Here is a 25,682-nt window from a genome sequence, read left to right as displayed (position 1 = left end):
TGCTCCTATGTAAAATGTATGTGTAATTGGCTTTCCGTGATTGCCATATTTGATTTACTAGTACGTCCCTTGTACAGTGCACTAGTGGTGCCTAGGGCCTGTAAATCAAATCCTACTAGTGGGCCTGCAGCACTAGTTGTGCCACCCACATTAGTAGCCCTGTAAACATGGCTCAGACCTGCCACTGCAGTATTTGTGTGTGCAGTTTTAAACTGCCAGTTTGACTTGGCAAGTATACCCACTTGCCAGGCCTAAACCTTCCCTTTTCTTACATGCAAGCCACCCCTTAGGTAGCCCATGGGCAGGGTGTAGTGCATGTTTAAGGTAGGACATATACTAATGTGTTTTATATGTCCTGACAGTGAAATACTTCCAAAATCGGTTTTCACTGTGCAAGGCCTATCTCACTCATAGGTTAACATGGGGGCTGCCTTTAAATATTATTAAAGTGCAGTTCCCTTTGGGAGCAGATGGAAATAGGGAGTTTAGGGTCTGTGAACTCACAATTTAAAAATACATATTTTAGTAAAGTTTGTTTTTAGATTGTGTGTTTGAAAATGCCACTTTTAGAAAGTAGGCATTTTCTTGCTTCCCTGTCTTGGTCAGTTTGACAGTTGGGCTGTTTTGCACCTCTCCTCTAGACAGTGACCCAAAGGGAGCTAGGGTGTAGCCTGCATATCCGAATGAGCCATCTGTGCTGGGATGGAGGAATGGTCACTCACACCTGAAAGGGCTGTGCCTGCCTTCACACAATGCATTCTCCAACCCCCTGGTGTGTGTCTGGGGCCTGGGCTGGGCAAGGCAGCATCTTACAAACAAGAGGGACTTTCTTTTGAAGTTTGCCTACTTCATAGGCAGAAAGGAGTATAAGTAGTGGACCCAAAACCCCTGAAAATAAATCATTTCTGGATTCAAGAGGAACCTCTGCCAAGGAGAAGAGCTGAGGAGAAGTGCTGCCCCTGCCTATGACTGTGAATTGTTGGGCTATCCTGCAGTTGCTGCTTCTGCCTGTGAAAGGGGACAAAGATGGACTTTGTTGTGCATTCCTGCTTGAGAAAAATCTCCAGGGGCTTGAACTGAGCTTGCCTCCTGTTGTTGAATTCTTAGGGCCATCAAAGACCTACCCTGCCAGCACCTGGACTTTCTGCTGAGACTCCTGCCCTACCAAGTGGTCCCCTATCCAGTCCCTGGGCCCTTAAGGTGGGGCTGGCAGCCAAGTACTGAAACTGAAAATCCACGCACAGAACGCCGCCCGGGGCAATTTACGAGCCACCCTCCATGACGCGGCTGATAAAGCGCCGCCGGCTTTGCAGCTGGGAGATCGACTCAACGCGGCTGGAGAAACAACGCGCAACACCCGCTTACAGAGGCAGATAATGACGCAAACCCCACGCAGCGTGTTTTTCTGATACTGTGTGACCGGATTTTCCAGGCATCGTCCCTGGGCGTCCAAGTCAACCTGACTCTGCGCGGACCAAAGGTGCCCATCTGGAACTCGATGCATCGCTTTCTTGCGAGGGAGAAAAACGACGCATCGCCGACATGACCAGAGAAGGAAATGATGCACGGCCTCACTTGCGAGTAAAGAATCGATGCATCGCTGACTTTTCCGATGCACGCTTGCCCGTGCTGCTTTATTTTTTACACTAATCAGGTACTTCGTGTAACCGCATTCTCACTGTTTTCTAAGGATTAACACACAAGCAGATGCAGTAACATAACATATTGACCTTGTACCCCTCAGGAATAATGCAAGGACAAGTACAATAGAGTAAAAAGAGTGTAATAAGATAAATATAGCAGTAATACTTGCATCCATATCAAAAAGTATATACATTTTACAAATCAAGGGACACTGCCCAGTCCTCAATGTTCGTGGGCCACAGGGCCACCTCTCAAAGTCCAAGGCCCCACCTTACTCCCTGTGCCCTGTGCTTGGTCCTGGGACATAGTCACTGGCAAGCTGTGAATTCCTACTTCTATGCCCACTCATTGTACCCTTTGGCATCTCTTTTTGCAGATGTTGGTGCCCCACTATTGCTTCTGGTGTGTTTAGTGCAGCCAACAACAGGTTTTTCTTTTGTAAACATTACTGTACAGTTCAATTGCAATGTTTGAATCTGGTTAAACGAATACATTTTGAAAACATTTGACATACACCATACTTGTATTTTATCAAAGTATGTTTATTGCAATGCTCTGAAGAAGAGGAGGTAGTGTAATGGGCTGGGGTGATGATGGAAGAAAGTCCAGGTTAGAGTCCAGTCTATTTGTATCACAGGTGCAGTGTCCAAGGGGACATAAGAAGGGGAGCAATGGCAGTTCAAGGTGGACAGGTCGAAAGTATGGGACACAAGGGTGACAATCAAGAGAGTCTTATTTCCTGGCAGAGGTCCTGGCAATAGACTCTGGCTTCTGCCCGGATCGCAGGGAATGTTTATGGGGTGGTTCTCCTTCTGTTGGCATGTTGTGGTTGTGGGTTTTGATACCGCCAGTTTATCACTAACCTTTGGGCTGGCGGACTTGTGTGTGTGGCTGTATAATGACAGAGTGGTATGTGTGTGTCATAATATGGTTATCGGATATCCGCCGCCGCCGCGGTATGTTGACGACAGTCGGAATGGCGGTAAGTGGAATTTACCGCCAATGTCCTAATGAGGGCCTTATTCTTTTGAAAATTCATATCTTGACTTGAGTATGCTGGATTTTTGTTGTTTTGGTCTTGTTTTGTTTAGATAAATATTACCCATTTTTCTAAACCTGTGTTGTCCTTTTGTAGTGGTTCACTGTATTACTGTGTGGGTTGGTACAAATACTTTACACATTGCTTCTGAAGTTAAGCCTGCCTGGTCGTACCAAGCTACTAACAGGGTAAGTGGGAGTTAACTGAGTGTGATTATCCTTTACCCTGACTAGAGTGAGGGTCCTTGCTTGGACAGGGGTAACCCGACTGCCAAACAGACCCCATTTCTAACAGTAACATACTGTGGCCGGTTTATCCAAAGCCTCATGGCCCTTACAAAACCCCTCTGCAAGCTTGCCAATGCCATGTGGGAGTGGGGAACACCTCAAGAGGAAGCTTTTCAGGCTACAAAACGACCGCAAACCGCCCCCATTACGACATCCCCGCTGGGCCGGCGGGGATGAGGCCGCAACATAGGAGCCGGCTCCTAATGGAGCCGGCGGTGTTGCGGCCGTGCGACGGGTGTAGTAGCCTGGGTTGTGGTGGCGGTCAGACCGCCGCCAATGTGGCGGTACAGCCTCCACATTACAACCGTGGCGAACGTGCCACGTTGGACTGCCGGCACCGCCATGTGAATGCTGGCAGAGACGGGGTGCAGGGAGCCCTATGGGGGCCCCTGCACTGCCCATGCACCCCACAGGGCCAGGCCGGTCACGCTTTTAAAAAGCGCAACAGGTGCTGGTGCACCTTTCGCACTGCAACATTGGCACCGGCTCAGTTATGAGCTGGCGTCATTGTTGTGGGCTGTTTCCGCGTGTGCCTGCGGCTGACCCAATGGGAAACTCGCAATAGGGGCCGCGGGAAGATTACTGCACTGGCAGTGACTTGACCGTGGGACTTCGGCAGGCGGGCGTTTACCGTCCGCCAAAATCAAAATGAGGGCCTAAATGTCAGCTGTATTATATTACAGTGAAAATACATGACATTAAAATATTCTCTGTCTTGCTGTTATAATTATTATATGGTATAATTTGAAATTATTTAATCATATATCCTAGTGGCTCATTGTCCCAAAAGGAAAAACTGTAATAAATAAGAAAAGGGGCCAGGGTACAAACACCCTGACCCCTTAGCTCTAGCAGACGTCGCAGTGGCTCTGTGGATCTGAAGACTTTTTTTTTTTGTGTAGGCTCCTGCGCTTGTGTTCTTAACAAGCCCGTGTGGGCCAGGTCCCGGGGGCATGGGGGCATTCTTATTTTAATGCTGGCAAAACACCTGGAACCCCCACCCTCCCACTGCCCGGGGACCACCACCTCCCTGAGACATAAATCAAATATTTGGCGGGTGACCAAGTCCCTTTGGCTTTAATGTAATTATATGTGGGGGGGTATGCACCCTCCACAACCCTGGGAACCACGATCTCCCCGAGGCTTTCCTGCAATGATGATCAAGGGGGCCGCGCAGCACCCCCGGGGACCACCTGCTCCCCAGCACAAAGTGTAAAAAAAATAGAAAGGGGGTGCGTAGCAGCCCCCGCAGCCCCAGGACCACCACTTCCCCAAGGCTGGTCTGTGTTGGAGGGGGCCACACGGACCCCCCTCATGGATTCACTGATGGCCCCGGGGACCGCCACGCCCCATGGCCGGCTCCTGCTATGTACCGGGGTGCCCACAACTGTGACATAGCTGTTTGCTATGACTTGGCGGTAGCTTTGAAGTCATAGCAAACATTCCGGTCTGATGAAGGGAGAGCAGTCAAACAGCTCTCCCTTCATCGAAGCAGAGGTTTCCTCTCTGTGTCTGCCCACGGAGAGGCAGGCAGGCACACAGAGGAAACTGCTCTCACAGAGAGGGAGCAGCCCCCCCCCCCCCCAAAAAAAAAATGTTTAGGCCGGGCCCTGGGGGATGGGATCCCGGGGGGGGGGGGGGTAATATGCAGTCTGCCTCTTTCTCCCCCTTCCACCCCCCAATTTTTTTAAAATATTTATTTACACCGGGCCACAGGGGATGAGGTCCCCCGGGTTGATATTGGCTGGGGGGAGGGGGGCACCATGCAGGGTTGGGTTGTTATAGGGGTTGGCCCAGGGACTGGCCATGGTCAAGACCCTGCTGTCAACCCCTATACCACCCAACCCTGCGCTGCACTCGTCCAAAGGCCGTGCACAGCAGGGGTTGGCTGCAGGGATTGGCTGCAGGCCAAACCCTGAGGCCAACTCCAGCTGTGCATGGCCTAAGGACGTGCGCGGTGGTGGTTGGATTAACGTATGGTAATGAAAATCACTATACATAAAAAAAAAATATATATATAGAAATTCACTGGAAAAAAAACCCAAAGGTTACAGGGACGTTATAGTTAGACTCCCATTTTAAACATGCAAAGCCATAGAAATTCACTAGTTATAGTTAGTTATCTCAAGTAACTATAACTCGTGCCCTAAGGTAACTATAACTCGCGCCCTCGCCATGCACTGCTAATTACTCCCAAAATTACGACAGTCATGACATCTTTAATAACATCATTGATAATATCAATGTAATATTTGCAGTAAAATGTTTGACTAAAATACTGCATGGCAGGGCAGTGATTTTGTGGTTTATGTCTTGGTTTGCCCATGTGCCCTACACTACGTGGGGAGTACCATCTTCCCAGTTTAGAAAAGGAGTCTTGAACACTATTGTGCCATTAGGCACAAAGATCCCAATTATCCAGTTTCTAGACAGTGCCATAGGTTTCATGAGCCTAGTAATGAAAATATTTCATTTTTTGGCAATGACAGGGTACCCCTGAACCCAAGAGGAGGGGTCAGAGAACGTATTTTGAGGCAGCTGAAGTCAGAGTACATAATCAGACTTGGCAGCAAATATCATTGCGGCCTCAACATGGAGGAGGAACTGCATGTGCATATAGGTTGACTTGAATGGTTTTTGGATTGATGTTGAAATGTTTTTATAATATATATTTCACATGCATATTATCTTATAGACAAACTGGTTGTACAATTTTGTCTGGGTGATTGAATTAATAATTTTCCGTTGGCTATAATATCAGTGTCCACATTGAATAGTTAGGGATTGTTTGGCATTTGATTTCAACTGAGATTCCCTTCTCAAACAAGATGTATTTGTGGTGGTCTTGGCTCCACAAAGAAGAATTTTCGATGTGTTTTTCTTTTTTACTACTGCCCACGACTCAATAAATTTCAATTTGTTTCTTTTTTCCCATCATTTTTCTACAGTTTACTTATTGACCTAACGTCCTCTGAGTGTTTTTTCCATCACTTTGAGCTTTTTAGGAATATGTTACATATACATTTTGTGTCATGAATAACTTTGAATTGTACATTACATGAATAGTTTTGTCACAGTAAATATAATGATTAATTTTTAGATGTGAAATTATGGGCAGCAATTCAGAACTGCTTTACTATATTTTTGTCTGTGTTCACAACACGCTGGGTGTTTTTTCTAAAGGCCACAGAGCTTGTTCCGCACAGTATCTATCTCTGAGGAAGACGGCAAGGTCGCCTGCACCTTAAGAAATATGTGATAAAAGCAACATCCTGAAGTGCAGGCTTGTTTCTTGGAGGCAGATGCAGTAGATAAGTTTATTAGTAAATATTTATTTCACTTTGTCTACATATATTTAATCTGCGTTAATTACTGCTAAAAGACAAGAGCACATCCTCTCAAAACGGTGTGATTACTGTATCTGTTCTGCAGGGCACATCTGAGACAAAGTTGGGAAGTAGTCACACCCATCACCACTCTCTGTCCCATGGTAGGGAAGTAGGTGAAGATTTTTCTGTTGGATAAATCTGAATTATCAAGCAGTGGCCGACACTCGTGTGTGGATGCTCGTGCATCTCTCAAAATTGGGCCCAGGTCTTGTTCATATGCAGAACACAGTTGGTCTGACGAGGTTGGCTTATTTACCACCAATGATTAGTAAATATGTGTCATTTTGTGGTGTTCTTTAGCTCCTAGGTCAGTATCATAGCCTCTAACAGACTAAAGTCCAGGAGCCGTGTCAGGTCTCCAACGTATGGAGCAAGCCCATGGCGGAGCTACAAGTAGCAAAAGAACTGGCTTTGATGGGGGTCCTACTCCTCCTGTAACTCCAAGAATGATTTTGGTACTGTGCCAGACATTACATCCCCTAACCTCGATATTCCTATAGGGTTTCATCGCTTGAAATCACTGTAGTTCAGCCACCTGACAGAACCTACACCATTTGTGAATTTAGCATCCTGGGTATCCCCCTAGCAGACAGCCATTGTGCAAAGCCCCAAGAGCGGTCTATTACACATATTACCTCACTGGCCATACAACTGCCCTTGCTTGAGTGTTCAGTGAGAAAACGGCTTGGGGCCATTAAACTATGTTTAAATACATTAAGAAGTCATTGTTATGGTGTTCTTTTCCTTTGACAATACGATTTCTCATAATCTGGGGTGACTGTGTTGCACTCCATGATGTAGTGGCTCTCAATATGTTTGACCTATAAAAAGTTAATCCAGGCTTTCCTGAATAGATTAATACTGTGGAACTGCAGTTCTTCAAAAGCGCAGGTTTTGGCTTCAAGCCTACCTTGTGAAAGTAGGTAGAGAATTTATGCCATTTCTGAGAGTATTTTCACAGAACCAACAAGAGCTGCAAACTATGTCATAGGGGCCAAGTTGCAAATAAACACAATTCTTGCTTTGTGCAATTCATCTTCAGGACAGTTTTTGGATCATATAAGTACATTGGTTTTTTTTCTCCAGAAAACACTTCACAGCCACATAGAACGACTGAGAAAGGAGCTGGAGATCCTGCAGACTTGGACAGATGAAGAAAGCATGACTGAAACAAAGCTGGAGGTGAGAGGGATCCTACTTGTATTTGAGGGAGCTGTGTTGAGACAAAGAGGTGAGAGACCAGGCTCTATCTAGGTAGATATGAATGAGGTCAAACATTTGGGTGCTGTTTGAACCTTTACAAGATGCAGAGCTTTGTTTCAGGCATGGCAAAATATAGAAAAACGTGAGGGATTTTACCAAAAAAAGACATTTTAAAGTGCCCAATAATACCTATTGTATTGATGGATGTTTTAAGAGGGAAGAAAGCAATAAGAGATCACACATAGTAATATTTTAGCTAAATGGAAGTCTCCCTCATTGATGGGTGAGTTAGCAAATGCTGAACTGGTTATCAGATAAATAAGAGTTGAGCTGTTGTAGACCTTTTACAGAAAATATTGAAGGAAGTAACATTGGTGCAAGGTGTGATCGGGAGGATGTTTGTAACTTTGATAGCTCAAAAGTGTATGCCATCTTTGTAAAGCCTTCTAATCCCACCAGTAGTCATGACAATAAATCACATAATATTAGGTGACATCAGGCTGTGTGTTTCAATGCAGTGGCCTGACAAGGCAAACAAATAAGATTAACCCCTCACCTGCCATTCCATTGGCACATATGAAGAAAGCACATGGGATTTTCAAGTGTGTGTGTGTGTGTACACATGTATATATAGTACCTACTGGTGATAGCCAATAGGTAGCTATAGTTAGGACCTCATTCTCATTGACAAAGCACATTTTTTGTGTTGCCAATAACTATGGCGCATTTGACAAACCGTCACAAAGTTTTTTAAAGTAGTATGCTAATAACTGCAGCTGCTGTCTTGAAAGCTTTGGGGTGATTCCTCAAGAGGGATCTAGAAAAAGACGGGTGTCCCATAAAGTGGTTTTCCCCATGCAACTTCTCATGAGGATTTTATGGTTCAAATTTCTTTATCAAGTTTCCACAAAGGAAAAGAGACAAGGGTGACGCAGCACCCTCCAAACTTGAAAGGAAGACAAACGGTCAATCAACTAACTTCCCCTCCCCCCCCACCCGGGTGCACTTATTTGCTATACGGGGCTGTTAATATAGCCTCCCACTATTGTGTGTCCCTAGGAGTTGCCCTCCTCAAGGAGGCGTAGTAGTTGCAGAGATTTAGGGCAGGTCAAGTCACGGTTATTTGCTGATAAAATCTGAAATGTACGTGAGTAAAGACTTCTACCAATATATGAGTTCATGAGGGTGTTAAATAGACCCAATAGGATAATAGATAATGTTATTCATTGCTAAAAATAAAAATAAGAGAGCAATGACTTGGGCAATAATGGATGCCATTTGCTATAGACTAATAAATGCAAATGAGATCAATTGTGAAATTGTTTAAAGGTATTTGATAAAATTTTGTTCCAGAAAAATGATGATACATTTTCTATAAACTACTAAGAATCACTTATATAAATCCATGTAAAAAGTCCTGAACAATAGGTGAGTGAGGCTCATTGTTTTTTGTTTTTGGTTGATACTTACCAAGATGAAAATAAAGTGTATATGAGATCATTAGTAAGAGGTTTGTAAAAGGATGTTTATTTCATTTTTATTTAGGTGTTACCGGCATAAAGAATTGTTCAGTCCTGAAGATGACCCACAAATGATTTATGTCTTTACATAGGGTCGAAACGTTGACTATATTGTATGTGTATTAAATATATAAGGTGACTTCAGGACACCTGGAATAAAGGGGTCTCATTGAAGTTCACTTTCTTATGCTTTTTAGCCACATTCTGTATATATTGTATATAACACTCTGGCACTTTAATATCAAAATAATCACTGCTCCGCTATTTTAGGAGCACCTATTTTGAAAAGTTGAAGTTAAGTTTTTATAAATGAAAAATTCTCTTGATAAAAGAAATAAAAAAAGTAATATGAATTCATCTAAGGATATTATATCTAGATATAAGAAGTCTTTGGAAAAAAATATTTATAAATGCCGTGGAAGTCTAGGCATATACTTCCCCTGGTTGACCGAATTTGTATTTATTATTTAACTACCCAGGTCTAAGGGTCATGTGGGTTTGCCTCATTGTGTAGAACAACGAAAGAGGAACAAGGCCCTGGGTAGGACTGACATCTTTATGGCTGCTATTCCACTTAGCCATGCGATAGGAAGGAGGCTCCATTGGGTCAGGTATTTTTTGACACTCTGGAGCAGAAGCTGATAGTTCAGCTTTGAAGACTGCAACGGTCCTTGCAATTTGTATGCCCAAGTATGGGATGGAGTGCGGCTGCTAATGGAACGGGTGCTGCTGGGCCATCGTGGCCACCATCTCGTTGGGGAGCGTGAGACTAAGGCCCTCATTACGACCCTGGCAGTGATAAAGTGGCAGTAATACCACCAACAGGCTGGCAGTAACTACCGCCAAATTATGACCATGGCGGAAAGAACTCCGAAAGACAGGCAATGTACCACACTGACCACCAGGGCAGAAACAACAGGCACCACGGCGGTAGCCGCCTACAGCCAGGCGGAAGTCAATGTTCCGCCCACCATATTAAGACACTGCAATCCGCAACCTTTTCCGGGGCGGTACCAACAACATCAAAAGCCTGGCGGAAACACTGCACAGAAGTGAAAGGACTCACCATTGGAGACATAGGGAAGAACCATGCCGCCAGGGAACCTGAACTGCAGGTTTTTGCTATGATATTCTACGTTCTGCTCCATCACGAACACCAACGCCGGCGAAGATGACGGTGAGTACAGCCGCCTAGCACACAAGGGAGGAGGGGAGGAAAAAGAGAGTGACAAACACATGCACAACACACACCCCACACACGCACACCGTACACACAACCAGATGCATTAAAAAAACAATATGGCCCTGTAACTTGGTTGAATAATGCAAGGACAAAACGCTTTCACAAAAGTGTTTGTAATAAGATCAACACAGTAGAAATAATAAGTTAGGCAAGAGAATAGATATATACATATTTACAGAAAAAGGGACACAACCCAGTCCTCAATTTGCGTGGGCCAATTGGCCACAGGCCAAAGTCCAAAGCCACACGTCACCTGCTTCAACACGGAGAGAACACAGCAGGGGCATCAGTTGGTAAATAGGCAGGCACCTCAGGGGGACGGGGGCACTTCAGCCGGGAGATGTAACAAGACCTCCGGTTCTGGAGGGGCCAACGTGTCCTGTGCTTGATCCTGGGGAGTGATGGGCCACAGTCTCTCAGGTGGGTTTCATACCCACTGGTTCTGGAGGGGGCAACGTGCCCTGTGCTTGATCCTGGGGAGTTATGGGCCACAGTCTCTCAGGTGGGTTTCATACCCACTGGTTCTGGAGGGGGCAACGTGCCCTGTGCTTGATCCTGGGGTGTGATGGGCCACAGTCCCTCAGGTGGGTGTCATACCGACTGGTTCTGGAGGGGGCAACGTGCCCTGTGCTTGATCCTGGGGGTGCAAGGTCACAGTCTCTCAGGTGGGTGTCATGCCCACTGGTTCTGGAGTGGACAGGCCGCACACACAGCAGCACATGCAGCACAGCAGCACATGCAGTGTAAGCCCTCTCCTATGGAAGGTCAGGTAAAAAGTGAGGCATCAGATAGAAAATGGCGGTCACGTCCACGGCGGTGCATACTGCCGGCATACATCACCATTGGTCACTAACCCAAAGGGCCCAGTGTTAGCCAATGAGGAGTTGCACAGCGGTTCCTGACCGCCTCCTGCAACAGTGCACAACGTCAGCGGAATTACCTCACTTCCACCTGTCCCTCCAAACAGGACATGCGGACGCCATTTCAGGGTGTGGGGGGGCAGGCCCTGGAATAATGCTGCGTCACAGGAGATATTAGCACATGCTGGATGAATCACAATGACCCATTTCATGTTTACAGGATGCAAAGTTCTGTTCTAGTTCCATTGTTCAGTTTGTGACCGGCTCCTCACTCTTTTGTCCCTTAGATTCCTACCGCTGTGGATGAATAGGAGATGGAGACATACCCCCTGGTGGACTTGGCAACACTGGAGGACAGGCACATTATCCTCACCTATAGACTTAACAGGGCCACAATCACAGAGCTGTGTGCCCAATTGGAGCCTGACCTGATATCTACTATCCGTCACCCCACTGGGATCTCCCCTCTTGTGCAAGTGCTATCTGTACTCCATTTCCTGGCAACTAGTTCTTTCCAAGTGACAGTGGGCTTGGCAGCAGGAATGTCACAGCCAATGTTCTCAATAGTGCTGACAAGAGTATTGTCTTCCCTGATAAAACACATGTGCAGCTACATTATTTTCCCCCAGGTGGAGGATTTGGCCACAGTGAAGGCCGAGTTTTATGCAATGGGACATCCCCAACATAATTGGGACGATTGATGGAACACGTATTGCATTTGTCCCCCACCCCCTGCCAGAATGAACAGGTGTTCAGGAATCGTAAGAGTTTCCACTCTATGAATGTTCAGATGGTGTGCTTGGCGGACCAGTACATCTCCCACGTCATTGCTAAGTATCCTGGGTCGGTGCATGATGCCTTTGTCCTGAGGAATAGCAGCATCCCAAATGTGATGGCCCAACTACAGAGGCACAGGGTGTGGCTAATAGGTGAGCCCTGGTTCCCACCCAGTATATGTTGGTGTATGGATATGATGTGGTCCATATAGGATAGTGTGTGGCTAAAAATTGTCCCTCAATATTTGCAGGTGACTCAGGTTACCCAAACCTATCATTGCTGCTGACCCCTGTGAGAAATGCCAGGACAAGGGCAGAAGAACGTTATAAGGAGGCACATGGGGGAACCAGAATGATCAATGAAAGGACCTTGGCCTCCTGAAGGCGAGGTTCCAGTGCCTCCCTCTAACAGCTGGATCCCTGTGGTACTCACCAAAGAAGGTCTGCCAGATAGTGGTGGCATGCTACATATTGCATAACCTGGCCCTCGGACGCCATGTCCCATTCCTGCAAGTGGAGGAGGCTGGAGATGCCCGTGTGGCAGCAGTAGACCCTGTAGACAGTGAGGATGAGGATAAGGAGGCAGAGGCTGAGGATGAGGACAACAGAACATATGTGATCCGACAATACTTCCAATGACACACAGGACAGTGTTACTTCACATTTCAATTATATTTGTTTTAAATTGTGTGGCAACGGCATGCTAATATTTTCAACTTCTGTGCCCACTTACTGTTCCCTCTGGCAATTCATTTAGCAGATGTTGGGGACCTGACATATACTTCTGGTGTGATCACTACAGCCAGCTACAGGTCATTAATCTATGCTCATTCTCGGTACAGTTGATTTGCAATGTTTGTACCTGTTACAGTAAATACATATTTGATATACATGATATACTCCAAAATGTTTTTTTTCCAGAGGGTGTTTATTGAAGTGCTAATATATGGAGGGGCAAGTGCAATGGGATGGGGTGATGATGGAGGAAAGTCCAGGGTATTGTTCCAGTCTGTTTGTAGCACAGATGCATTGTCCATGGGGACATAGAAAGGGGAGCAATGGCAGTTCAAGGTGGACAGGGTGACAAAATGGGACACAAGAGTGACAATCGGGAGAGTCTCATTTCCTGGCGGGGGTCTTGGCAAGTGTCTCTGGCTTCTGTCTAGATCACAGGGAACGTTTGCGGGGTGGTTCACCTTCTGCAGGGGGAGGGGTGCTGGTGGCCTGTGGGTCCTGTGGCAGGGCCTCCTGGCCACCAGCGGCAGCGGAAGTGGAAGGCTGTACAGATGTCTGTCTAGTGGCAGGGGCCCGCTGATGTGAGAGTGCCTCCCTCATAATGTTGGCCATATCTGCCAGCACCCCTGCAATGAAGATCAGGGTGTTGTTAATGCCCTGCACGTCCTCCCTGATTTCCTGCAGCTGCCTGTTCTCCTGCACATTGTCCAGGATCTGGCCCATCATGTCCTGGGAATGTTGATAAGCTCCCAGGATCTCTACGAGAGCCTCCTGGAGAGTCTGTTCCCTGGGCCTGTCCTCCCCCTGGGACGCAGCAGTCCTCTCAGTGTCCCTGTTGGCCTGTGCCTCTGTCCCCTGAACCATGTGCCCACTGCCACTGACCCCAGGTCCCTGATTGTCTTGTGGGCGAGGTGTGCCCTGGGGTCCCTGTAGAGGTGGACACACTGCTGATTGTCGTGTCCTGGTAAGAGAGGTATGGGTACGCTGGGTGGGTGCTGCAGTGGTGTTTCCTGATGGGGAGTGGCTCTGTGGTGGTTTATGACATGGTCTGGGTAACGGCTGTCCAGTGGTCCCTGATGGGCCAGGTAGGTCATCCAGATCCTGAAGACCAGAGTTGCTGTCATCACTGTGGGCCTCTTCAGTTGGGGGACTGGATATTGCTGGCACCTCCTCTCCGCTGACATTGGCTGGGGTACCTGTGGGGATGTAAATGATGTGTCATGGTTTCTGTGTCTGACATATTGTACATCCGTGGCTTCCCCTCTTTGGTTGGATTTGCCCTGGCAGCTTTCACTTGTGTATGTTAGTGTATGGTGGGATTTTTGTGCACGGTGTGCATGCTTTAGTGATGAGTGTCCATGCAGGGCAGTGAGGGGTGTTCATGCATTGGTACAGCATTCAGGGCTTGGCATTGGGATGAGTGAGATGTGATGGTGGGGGTGTGGGAAATAGTAGAGTGATGGGAGTGAGGGTATGTGAATGTATGCAGGTGGGGGGGGTGATAGTAGTAGAGAGTTGACTTACCAGAGTCCACCCCTCCTCTGACTCCGGCCAGGCCCTGGGGATGCAGGATTGCCAAGACTTACTCCTCCCATGCTGTGAGTTGTGGGGGTCCACCGCCAGTCCTCTGGATCGCAAGCTGGTGTCTTGCTGCAATGGAACGTACCTTCCCCCGTAGGTCGTCCCACCCCTCTTCCTGATGTCATCCCTAGTTCTTGGGTGCTGTCCCATGGCGTTGACCCTATCCATGATTCTCCGCCATAGCTCCATCTTCCTAGCTATAGATATCTGCTGCACCTGTGCTCCAAACAGCTGTGGCTCTACCCTGACAATTTCCTCCACCATGACCCTTAGCTTTTTCTCTGTGAAACGGGGGTGTCTTTGTGGTGCCATGGGTGTTATGTGAGGTGTGTTGGTGGGGTGTGTTGGGTAATGTGTTGGGGTGTGTGATGTGTAGTGCGTGAGAGGTATAGAGAAGTGTGTGGCTCTAGTTGTGTCAGTTGTCTTGGTTTCAATCTCCTAGCAGCAATTGTTGTTTGTAAAGGGTTGTGGGTAATGTGGGTGTGTGTTTTATAGTGGTGCAGGTGTGGTGTGTGTATGGGTGTCAGATGTGTGTTTGAATGGTCCAATGTGGTGTTGTTTTGTATATGGGTGTCCATTGTGAGCACGGCGGTATGTACCGCCAATGGTTACCGCTGTTGAATGTCTGCTGTGATGATTCGTGGGTCATAATGTGGTGGGCGTAGTTCTGTTGGCGTAACGGTGTGGGTTTTGATACTGCCAGTTTATCACTGACCTTTGGTGTGGCGGATTTGTGTATGTGGATGAATACTGACGGATTGGTGTGTATGTGTGTCATAATATGGTGAACGGATATCCGCCACAGCGGCGGTAAATTGGTGGCCGTCAGCATGGGGGTAAGTGAGAATTACCGCCAATGTCATAATGAGGGCCAAAGTACCTGTGCTATCGAGAGGTTCATCCCGAACCCCGACTCCTCCCCGAAAACCGCCACCTCTTTCAAGAAGGCCGGGAGGGCCCTTAGTGGGCCGTCACCACGTCGTCCGCATAAAGTGAGATTGTGTGTTCTTCACCGAAGATAGCCCTGGTGATCTCTGGGTTGTCCCTCACCAGCTGCGCAGAGGATTCCATGTAGAGAGCGAACAGCAGGCATCCCTGTCAGGTCCTGCGGCCGATCAGGAACGAGGCAGAGGACAATCCGTTTACTCTAACTGAGGCCCTCGGGTGTCTGTATGCACTCGCTATCCATGCTCGGAACCTTGGCCCTAGACCGAAGTGCTCCAGGGTTGCCAGTAGGTGTGGCCAATGGACGTGGTCAAACGCCTTTTCAGCGTCCATACTAAGCAACATCAGTTTGCGCCCCAAACGTTGGGCTTTGTCTAGTATGTGCAAGATCTGCTTAGTGTTGTCCCCGAATTGCGTGTGCGGAATGAAGCCCGCCTGGTCTTGGTCCACCCGTCCAGGCATCAGTGGGTTGAGGCAGAAAGCCAGAATGCTCATGAGAAGCTTGATGTCCACATAAAGTAGGTAAATAGGGTCTGTAAGACCCACAGTGCGTGGGGTCGTTCCCACCCTTTGGGATGACCAAGATGGATGCATCTTACATGGATGGGCGGTATTGTGCCCGGGCCCGAAATGGCATTGAATAGGTGAGTCAGTATTGGGGCTAGGCTGTTTCAGAAGGTTGTGTAAAACAGGCCAGGGAGGCCATTGGTTCCCAGGGATTTTGAGGCTTCCAGCTTGGCTATGGCGGAGATTACCTCCTCTTTTCGGATGGGGGCCTCAAGCGGGCCGTCTCCACCTCTGAGAGTTGAGTTTTGCGGGCTTGGTTGAGGTACTTACTAGAGGCGGTCAGGCTGGATCCTTGGGGAGGTATACAGACCCGATAAAAGTCTCGGAATGCTGCTGCTATCTATGTGTCACTGACCAACTCGGACCCATCTTTGGCCTTCATTGCCTCCACCATCATTGATTACCTTTGGGCTCAAAGCCTATTAGCCAGGAGACGTCCACACTTGTTTCCCCCCACGTAGAAGGAATGACGCAGTCCGCCTTGTCAATAATTAGACTTGCAAGCTGCGCCCTAGCTGCGCTGAGCTGTCTTGAGACTCTCGGGCCCTGGTTCTCTTGTGTATCCTCTGAAGTTCTGTCACCTCCCTCTGCAGTTGGTCCCTCTTCTCCCGACGAATCTTATTATCTGTGCTGATATCGCAATAAATTCCCCTCTAATGACTGCCTTCAGTGTTTCCCACAGTAGGGAGATAGGCATATCTGCCATGTTGTTTATTTCTAAGAAGCTGGAGATGGCCTTCTGTATCTGAACCACCACTTCGGTCCTTAGCAGTAGAGTAGTCCTTTGCCCCCAAGGTCCGCAGGCTCGGAGCTGGGGAGGGACAGTCAGTGTCAGGTAGACAGCCACGTGATCCGAGAGTGCACAGGACTGTGGGGGGTCATTCCGACCCTGGCGGTCCATGACCGCCAGGGCCGGGGACCGCGGAAGCACCGCCAACAGGCTGGCGGTGCTTCCAGGGCCATTCTGACCGCGGCGGTAAAGCCGCGGTCAGAAAAGGGCAACCGGCGGTTTCCTGCCGGTTTACCCCTGGCCCAAGGAATCCGCCATGGCGGCGCGTTTGCAGCACCGCCATGGGGATTCCGACCCCCTTCCCGCCATCCTGGTCCTGGCGGTAAATACCGCCAGGACCAGGATGGCGGGAACAGGTGTCGTGGGGCCCCTGGGGGCCCCTGCACTGCCCATGACACTGGCATGGGCAGTGCAGGGGCCCCCTCACAGGGCCCCATAATGATTTTCAGTGTCTGCAAAGCAGACACTGAAAATCGCGACGGGTGCCACTGCACCTGTCGCACACCAGCAACTCCGCCGGCTCCATTCGGAGCCGGCTTCATCGTTGCTGGGGCTTTCCCGCTGGGCCGGCGGGCGGCCTTTTGGCGGTCGCCCGCCGGCCCAGCGGGAAAGCCAGAATGGCCGCCGTGGTCTTTTGACCGCGGTGCGGTCATTTGGCGGTAACCGCATGGCGGGCGGCGGTCAGTGTCTATCTCCTTCAGTATCTGTTGGATATCCCTGGTGCCCAGGAAGAGGTCAATGCAGGCATAAGTTTTTTGTGCATGGGAGTAGAAGGTGTAGTCTCTGGATGAAGGGTGCCTGCGCCACCATAGATCCTTAAGGCCTAACTCTTCCAGCCTCCCCAGTCCCATCTGCGACATAGCTCCCTCCCCGCCAAATCTAGAAGCCGACCTGTCCAAGTCATTGTTAAGAAAAATATTAAAGTTGCCCCATATGAGCACCTGTCTGTCCTGTGTGGTCATGATAGATAGTGTTTGGTCTAGGAAGCCCTCCTACTTCTCATTAGGCGCATAAATGGATGCTACTACAACCTGGAAGACCCCTAGGTGAATAATATATGCGGACAGCCATCCCTGTATGTCTCCAATTTTGTCTCCCACGGAAGGAACGGGAGATGAGGAGTGCCACCCCTGCCACCTTGGTCTTTCTTGAAGAGAAATATTGTATGGGAAAGGCACTCGATCTCACTCTGTGATGGTCTCCAGTAAGTAGATGAGTCTCCTGTAAGAGACACAGGTCGGCCCCATGTTTTCCAGGTAGGAGAGGACCGCCCTACGCTTAGTTGGGTTGTTCAGCCCTTTAACATTGTGTGACTACCTTAAGGAAAACTTAGATGGGATAGGCGCAGTGTTGCGTGCCGATGGGCAAACGCCCGCCCTCTTCCTCCCTCACCCCCTGTGTGGCAGTTGCTGGTGGTGGCCGTGTTCCTTCCTGTTGGACATGCGTGGCTGTTTGCTAGTATAGTGCACCCTACCCCAGAACTAAACATTGTAAACCACAACAACATTTCTAACAACCCTGTTAGGGAAGCCGGATCCACTGGGCTAGTCCAAAGAGATAGTCCGAGATCTAGAAGTATGGCGGTCTGGGTGCCATCCCTCCACCCTGGTCCCTCCGTGGTCTCAGTGCCATCGAGGCCCTGGTCTCTCATTCCCTGTCAGATTTCGCTTAGTCCCCTGTGAGAGATTCCAGGACTGCTCTTCACTCCGGTGCCATTGTCTCCGGGTCCAGCTTAGTGCTCTTCGGCAGGACAGTCTGCCCGCGCGTGCGCCTATCGCGCCTTCGGTCGGTTCTCAGTGAATGCAGTTGCTCATCCGGGGGCACTTGCTGTAACAAACTATAAGTCTCCTTCAATGAGCGCAGTTGGTGCAGTTTACCCTCCCACCGGAAAACCAGGCGAAAGGGATGGTCCCATGAGTAGGAGACGCCCTTGTCCCTAAGGTGTGAGGTGATTGGTCTAAAGTCTCTCCTCTTTTGTAGAGTGATTGCTGCCAGGTCCTGATAGAGGAGCAGTGTGTGGCCGCAGAACTTCAGCGAATGTTGCTCTCTCGCCAGCCGGGGTATGCGCTCCTTGAGGGGGAAATCGTGGACACATACCAGAATGTCCGCAAGGGGTTCGTGGGCCGGACACGGGGGCCTACCCTGTGTACTCTGTCCATTCGTTTCTCCCTGCCTGAGTCCTCCTATAGAATCTGACGGAAAAGGGATCCGACATAGTGAGCAAGGTTGCCCTCCTTTGCCCCCGTTGGCACTCCGCGGATACAGATGTTATTCCACCTCGAGCGGTTCTCCAGGTCCTCTGTGTGGGCTTGTAGTTCAGTTTGTTGCTCTTGAAGCCGGATTAATTCCTGCTGAAGCTACACTATCTCCTCATCCCGGCTATTCTTGTGCTCTTCCAGGGTGGCTACTCTCTCGCCCACCTCCTCTAGCTTGTGTCTCACTTCCTTCAAGTCCTGTGACAGGTCTCTCTTTACCGCCTGTAAGTCCTCTTTCAGCTATGTGAATAGCCCTTCAAGGAAGGACAGCATGATCTGGCTCTCTCCTTCCTCGTTGCGCTCGTCCCGTTCCATGGCGGGGTGACCGTCTCTGAGCCCACACAGCTCCCTCAAGGTGTCGAGCCTCAGACCAGGAGGGGTGCTCTCCACTCGCTCTCAGCCGCGGGGGCTGCTTCACTGGATCAATTGGTGGGGGCAGGGCAGATAACCTGCTCACTCAAAGGCCGTGGCATTCTTCATGTGCGGGGTGCTCAGAAGGGCCAGCGCTGTATCAGGCCCTGACGGAGACCCGTGTGCATCCCCGCCACCTCCTCCAAGGGGGTTGCAGCCAAGGGGCAGGCCCCTATCTCCGGTGTTGAGGCTCCCTCACAGGCTAGTCTCAGCTTTAATTCCGTGCTCAAAGCCCTGCGGGGGCCCGCACTGGTTCAGGCCTCGGCTCACCACCTCCCGGCTGCACCCCGTCGCTTCTTGGGATCTTCTGCCAGGAAACAGGCCCTCTCTGGTGCACTGTGCTCATCTGGCTCAGGGACCACTTGATATCAGGGTCCCTCGGGGAGCCTGGACCGAACCGGCAACTTCTAGGGCATCTCAGGCCCCCCCACCAACTCAGATCCTCCAACAGGGGCCAGTCAAAGGGGCCCACCACGCTTCAGGGCCTGTCTCAGGTGTGGCACGACCCGGCCTCCACTCTTCTATCTCCTCTTCACCTGCTATCTCCCTGGGCTGGAGTTGTGGCTCCCCCTCAGTCCGCCAATTAGCATTGCCCCCGGCAAGAACTGCTGGGCAGCCCATCTTCGTCCTCCGCTGCATGGGGATTTTAAACACAACTACAGGCTGAATGGAATTACACCAAATTTGGCAGACTACACCTTGGTCCAGAAAGATCTTTTTTTTTGATTTGGTGTAAATCTGTTCAGTAGTTTCAGAGTTATTAAAGGAAAAATAAATATAGATATCTAGGGACGCGTACCATTCGTGGATCCGCTGATCCCCTGGAAAAAGAAAGGGCCTGATTGGCTGGCTGCAACTAGAAGTTGCGGCTGCCATTTTGTTTGCCGCATCAGGCTGGGGGGGAAAAACATAACAAAAACCACAAATAACTTGTCGTTACGTAACTTTAAGTAAGAAAACAAGCTCCATTTCATCTGAGTTTTTGTTGAAACATTCCAGAGGTTCATAGGTACATCCTCTGTAAGAGAATCTAGTTTTCCCTTCTTCTCTTTTGACATGTTCACAAATGTCATGGTTAGTGAAGGTTTGTGTAAAAATTAGCTTTTGCTACCTTCTCGGGAACCTATACAGAATATGGCTTGAGCAGCAGGCTCTCTAGACCCTCTTGCCATGTAGACATAGAGGGTCATTCTGACCCTGGCCGTAATTACCGCCATGGCGGAGGTCGGCGGTAGCACCGCCAACAGGCTGGCGGTGCACCGCTGGGCATTCTGACTGCGGCGGTTCAGCCGCGGCCAGAAACGGAAAGTCGCCGGTGTCCCGCCGACTTTCCGCTGCCCTTGAGAATCCTCAATGGCATGGGCACTGCAGGGGCCCCCGTAAGAGGGCCCCAAAAAGAATTTCAGTGTCTGCCTAGCAGACACTGAAATTCGCGACGGGTGCAACTGCACCCGTCGCACCTTCCCACACCGCCGGCTCAATTCTGAGCCGGCGTCCTCGTGGGAAGGGTGTTTCCCGCTGGGCTGGCGGGCGGACTTTCGGCGGTCGCCCGCCAGCCCAGTGGGAAAGCCAGAATGACCGCCGCGGTCTTTCGGCGGGAACCGCGCGGCGGGCGGCGACCGCCGTCCGCCGCGGTCAGAATGACCCCCATAGTCTACATACCAAGATGAAACAGGGACCCCAATGAACTGTAACCCACACAACCCACTGTGCATTGTGTGTGTATTAGGCAACAATCAGTCCTTTGAGACACACATGCGTATTTGCTATTTCTAGGCGCTAAACATCCTTTCACCATCAGAAGACACAATCAAGAATACACAGTGAGAATGTGCATACTAGTGGTATAGTTGTTACCATAAATACAGACAAAATATTTGTAACTGCATTACCTGATAAAGAGAATTTTAGGAAAATTGCTACTTTATAACGGAGTCTGTTCTCCAAGCCCTCCCTCTTTTTCTCTAGCTTAACTAACCTTAGCGCCAAAAGGAGCCTGTACCAATCAATCAGGTGTTGTTTGTATAGTGCGGTTTGTCACCTGAGTGGGTATTCAGGTGCTTGCTGCAGGTGTTTATTCAAAAAGCCAGGTTTTCAGTCCCATTCTAAAGTGGGTCAGCGAGGGTAGCGAGGGTAGGAGGGTGTTCCAGGGTTTGGCAGCGAGATGGGGGAAGGAACTTCCTCTGGCACGGCAGCAGCGTATGTGTGGTATCTTTGTGAGGGCAATGTGTGCCGAACAGAGCTTCCTGATCAATTGGTGGAAGCGAAGGTGGTGGTTCAGGTAGGCGGGTCCTTGGTTATGGAGGGCTTTGTAGGCATGGGTCAGGAGCTTGAAGTGGCCTCTTTTATGGATTGGGAGCCAGTGGGGCTCCTTCAGGTGCTGGGTGATGTGGGTCTTTTGGGCAGGTTAAGGATCAGTCTGGTAGCTGCATCCTGGATTGTCTGGAGTCTTTGCATGACTTTGGTGGTGGTGCCTGTGTAGAGAGCATTGCCGTAGTCCAGTTGACTGGTGATGAGTGCCTGTGTCACTGTCTTCCTCGTGCTGGTGGGGAGCCACTTAAAGATTTTGCAGAGCATGCAAAGCGTGTGGAAGCAGGCTGCAGTAACGGCTTTGACCTGGTGTTTCATGGAGAGTTTACTGTCGAGAATGATGCCGCGGTTGCAGGCGTGATCTTTAGGTGTTGGGGTGGGCTCGAGCTCTGCTGGCCACCAGAACTCATACCAGGGGGTTAAGTGTCTGCTGAAGAGCAGAACCTCCAATTTGTCCACGTTGAGCTTCAGGCAGTAGTTCTTCATCCAAGTGGAGACATTCTTCATTCAGTTGTGGAAGTTGGTTTTTGTCTTGATGGGGTCTGTTGTGAGCGAGAGGATGAACTGTGTGTCGTCAGCATAGGAGATGATGTTGATGTTGTTAGGAGATAATGTTGATGTTGCGCGATCTCACAATGTCTGCGAGTGGTGTCATGTAGATGTTGAAGAGTGTTGGGCTTAGGGAGGAGCCTTAGGGGACGCTCCAGATGGTGTGCTTGACCTGTTAGGTGAAAGGGGGAGGCCAACTCTCTCATGCGTCCCGTGAGGAAGGATGCTATCTATCTGAGCGCATTGTCTGTGATCCCAGTCTGGCATACGTGGTTGATGAGTGTGTGGTGGGAGACTGTGTCGAAGGCGGTAGAAAGGTCAAGCAGGATTAGGGCTGCTGCTTCTCCTCTATCAAGCAGGGCGCGGATATCGTCTGTTGCAGCGATCAGAGCTGTCTTGGTGCTGTGATTGGGTCTGAAGTCTGATTGGGAGGGGTCTAGCAGGGTATTTCTCTCCAGGTGTTCAGTGAGTTGGAGGTTGATGGCTTTCTCCAGGACTTTAGTGGAGAACAGAAGTAGAGAGATTGGACGGTAATTCTGGAGCTCACTGGGGTCTACTGAGGGCTTCTGCAGGAGTGGTCTTATCTCTGTGTGTTTATAGGCTTCTGGAAAACTGGCCATGGTTAATAAAGCTTTGAGGATGGTGGTGAGCTGGCGGCTGATCTCGGTTCTTCTGAGGTTGAAGATCCTGTGGGAGCAGGGCCTGGTGGGTGCTCCACAGTGGATGGAGCTCCTGAGTGTGATCGTGTTCAGTGTCCTGAGTTATCCCCATGAGGTGAGCCGGCAGTGGAGGTTGATAGGATGCTGGGGAGGTCGGAGGGTTGGGAATCGAAGTTACTCTAGATGCTTTCTTTCTTGTTGTGAAAGTGCAGAATTCTTGTGAGGGGGATGGAGTTTTCGATGGCTGATGGGGAGGCACACTCTCTGATGATGGCGAAGAGCTCCTTGGTTTAGTTGGTGCTGTTCTCGATCCTGTGGGTCAGGGCCTCTTTGTGTTTTTAATCTGGCAGCGGTAGTCGTTGAGAGCTGGTTTGAAGGTGGCCTGGTCGACGTGGTTCTTGCTGATGCGCCAACTTCTCTCCAGTTGTTTGCACCTGTTTTTTGATTTGCTGAGTTCCAGAGTGTACAGGCTGGCTTTTTGGTGGTTCTGTGGGTCTTGACTGGTTTGGTCAGGGCGACCAGGTCGGCAGCACTGTTGATCTAGTTGTTAAAGTTTTGTACTTCCTGAGCCAAGTTGGTAGTGACGTTGGGCTGTGAAGTGCTGAGGGCATCGGTCCACTGCTGTTGAGTGACCATGGTCCAGCTGCGGGAGGGGGCACTGTGGCGGATGGGGCCGGCGCTGGGGGATCTGGCGAGGGTGAATTATACAATGTAGTGGTCTGACCAGGTCAGTTCCGTTGTGTGGCTGTAGCTGATTCTATTGCTTGACATGAAGATGGGGTCCAGCTTGTGTCCTGTATGAGTTTCTTAGTTGGCTTTGCCTTTCACCTGCGGACCTTAGTGGAACAAAAGAGACAATTTTCTGTACAAAGACAGCTATTGTCTCTTTCTCAATCAATTCAAAATCTTTCCAGTTGTGTGCTTTCCAAAAAATGCACACTAATTTTTTATGTTCTCAATGACTATCTAAAAGAAATTCTAAATAAACTGGTTTCCATTCATAAAGAAAAACTGATTATATGTTTGTCTTTCAATATCCGAATATAAAAAACCCAAACATGCATGTATATGCCAAAATTGTGGCCTCTCCAGTCCTACAATGCTGAAACAGGAAGTAAAATTCACACGTTTTATGTACCGTACAAGAGTTTAGGATAGAGATATCTTGGCCCCATATGAGATATGAAGGTCCTCATGGGCAAAATTTGCCAAATTATTTTTTCTTTTGGCCAAATTGTGGATATATGTAATCCTCGCAGAGCTCACTGAGGCCCCCCAATGTAGTCTCATGAAGGTTCCACGAATCCAAGGAGAAATGGACACCAAAACCTGCTGTGGGTTTGGAGGCATGCCGGGGGGGCGCGGGAGGTGCTGAATCTCCTGCAGCCAACCCCCACTGCGCATGGCCGAAGACTGTGTGCGTTGGTGCTTGTAATAACAAGTTTGTAGTTTCATATTACTTTACGTTAATAAAACCATAGAAATTTACTGAGAAAACCAAAGGTTATAGGGACGTTATAGAGGGTGAATGATAGAGGGAGACATACCACTCTTTGTAAATCCATATCGTCTTTGATGTGTCTGGCCTAGATTGATTGTACATGGCACCAGCCACAATGTAATGGCTACATTTGTAATGCTTAGTTGGGAGGGATTTGGTGCTATACGCTGAAAACAATATTACATGTTTGAAATACAATAAGAAATATAACTGGGGTGTGCTTTGTTTGGTTGTTTCCAATTAAGGGAAACTTTGAGAACCAAAGGAAGAGGATCCAGAGTACATTTGAGCTTCTGAAGCAGTTTCTGTCCAAGGAGAGCAACAACTTCTCAGCAAATTGGAAAAGGATCATGAGGAGAATATGAAGAAGATAAGAGAACAGCTGACCAAACTGGAGAAGCAGAAATCAGTCCACAAGGGCCTCATTACAGAGATAGAAGGAAAGTGCCAGCAGCAGGATGTGGAAGTACTCAAGGTGAGAGTGAGACATCTTTAGAACTGTGAGAGAAGAACTGCCCTGAGCTATGAAGTGTTAGCAGCCGGATGTGAAACTACTGAACATTGTGTTTTTACTTTTATTCACTTAACACAGTTCAAGGAGCTTGTCAAAGTGATTTGTGAGAGCGTTAAGGTAAAGAGTGGCAGAGAGGTTATTTTTGGACAGGGATAAGGGACAGATTCTAGAGTTGGTGAGTAGGTAGTTGGGTAAGATTATTGAATCTCTGGGATGAAAGCCATACATCTGTTGAAAAGAAGAGTTCTCATTCGGTTCATGAATCTTGCTTGAAGACACAAGGGGAGAGAGAGACACAGTTTACAAATGAGGGTACATCTGCAGTCCGTTTGAGTTTCTCTGTCTTAAAACTACTTATTGCAGGTTTTTCCCTAACTTGAAAACACTTACTGATAAATATATTAATTATCGGTTTTACAAGACATTGATTTTCATTTAAAAGGTGTGGTTAATAAACCTTACTTTCTCACCAAAATGTTTCTAAATTACGTGGAGTAAAAGCATGTTGATGGAAGAGTGTCAGGTTCTTTAATTCAACTAAGAGTGCAATATTATGGGTAGACTCAAAAAAGCATTTATGACCAGGGGAACTAATACTAAAGGAGTACTATGTTTTATACTCTTACACACCTTTGTGAATCACCCCTAAAAGTGCGACTTCCTATTATAAAAAAAAATGCAAATATTGCACTGTGCTTTCTATCTGTGCTAACCTTATAAGCATATTCACATTCAGTCACATGTTAGATTGTGTGTGAAAGCACGTAAAGAGTTCTTCTTGAGTACTATTTCACGTATTCAAATGAATTTGTGACGTGGACTCTTTCTGATTCAGTGGATCTGTGCTTACTTTTCTCAGTTTACAGTGGAAGATGCTGTTGTTTCTAGTCCCCTGTGATCTGCT

At 48.7% G+C, this 25,682-nt stretch overlaps 1 pseudogene; it reads left to right on the top strand.

Moving 5' to 3' along the window:
* Window positions 1–25,682, top strand: part of LOC138299182 (E3 ubiquitin-protein ligase TRIM39-like) — a 192,854-nt pseudogene that overhangs the window by 19,966 nt on the left and 147,206 nt on the right.

The sequence above is a fragment of the Pleurodeles waltl genome, chromosome 6 (assembly GCF_031143425.1).
Source record: "Pleurodeles waltl isolate 20211129_DDA chromosome 6, aPleWal1.hap1.20221129, whole genome shotgun sequence".
Taxonomy (NCBI): domain Eukaryota; kingdom Metazoa; phylum Chordata; class Amphibia; order Caudata; family Salamandridae; genus Pleurodeles; species Pleurodeles waltl.
The sequence above is the reverse complement of the archived record's forward strand: the minus strand, read 5'-3'. Positions and strand labels throughout refer to the sequence as shown.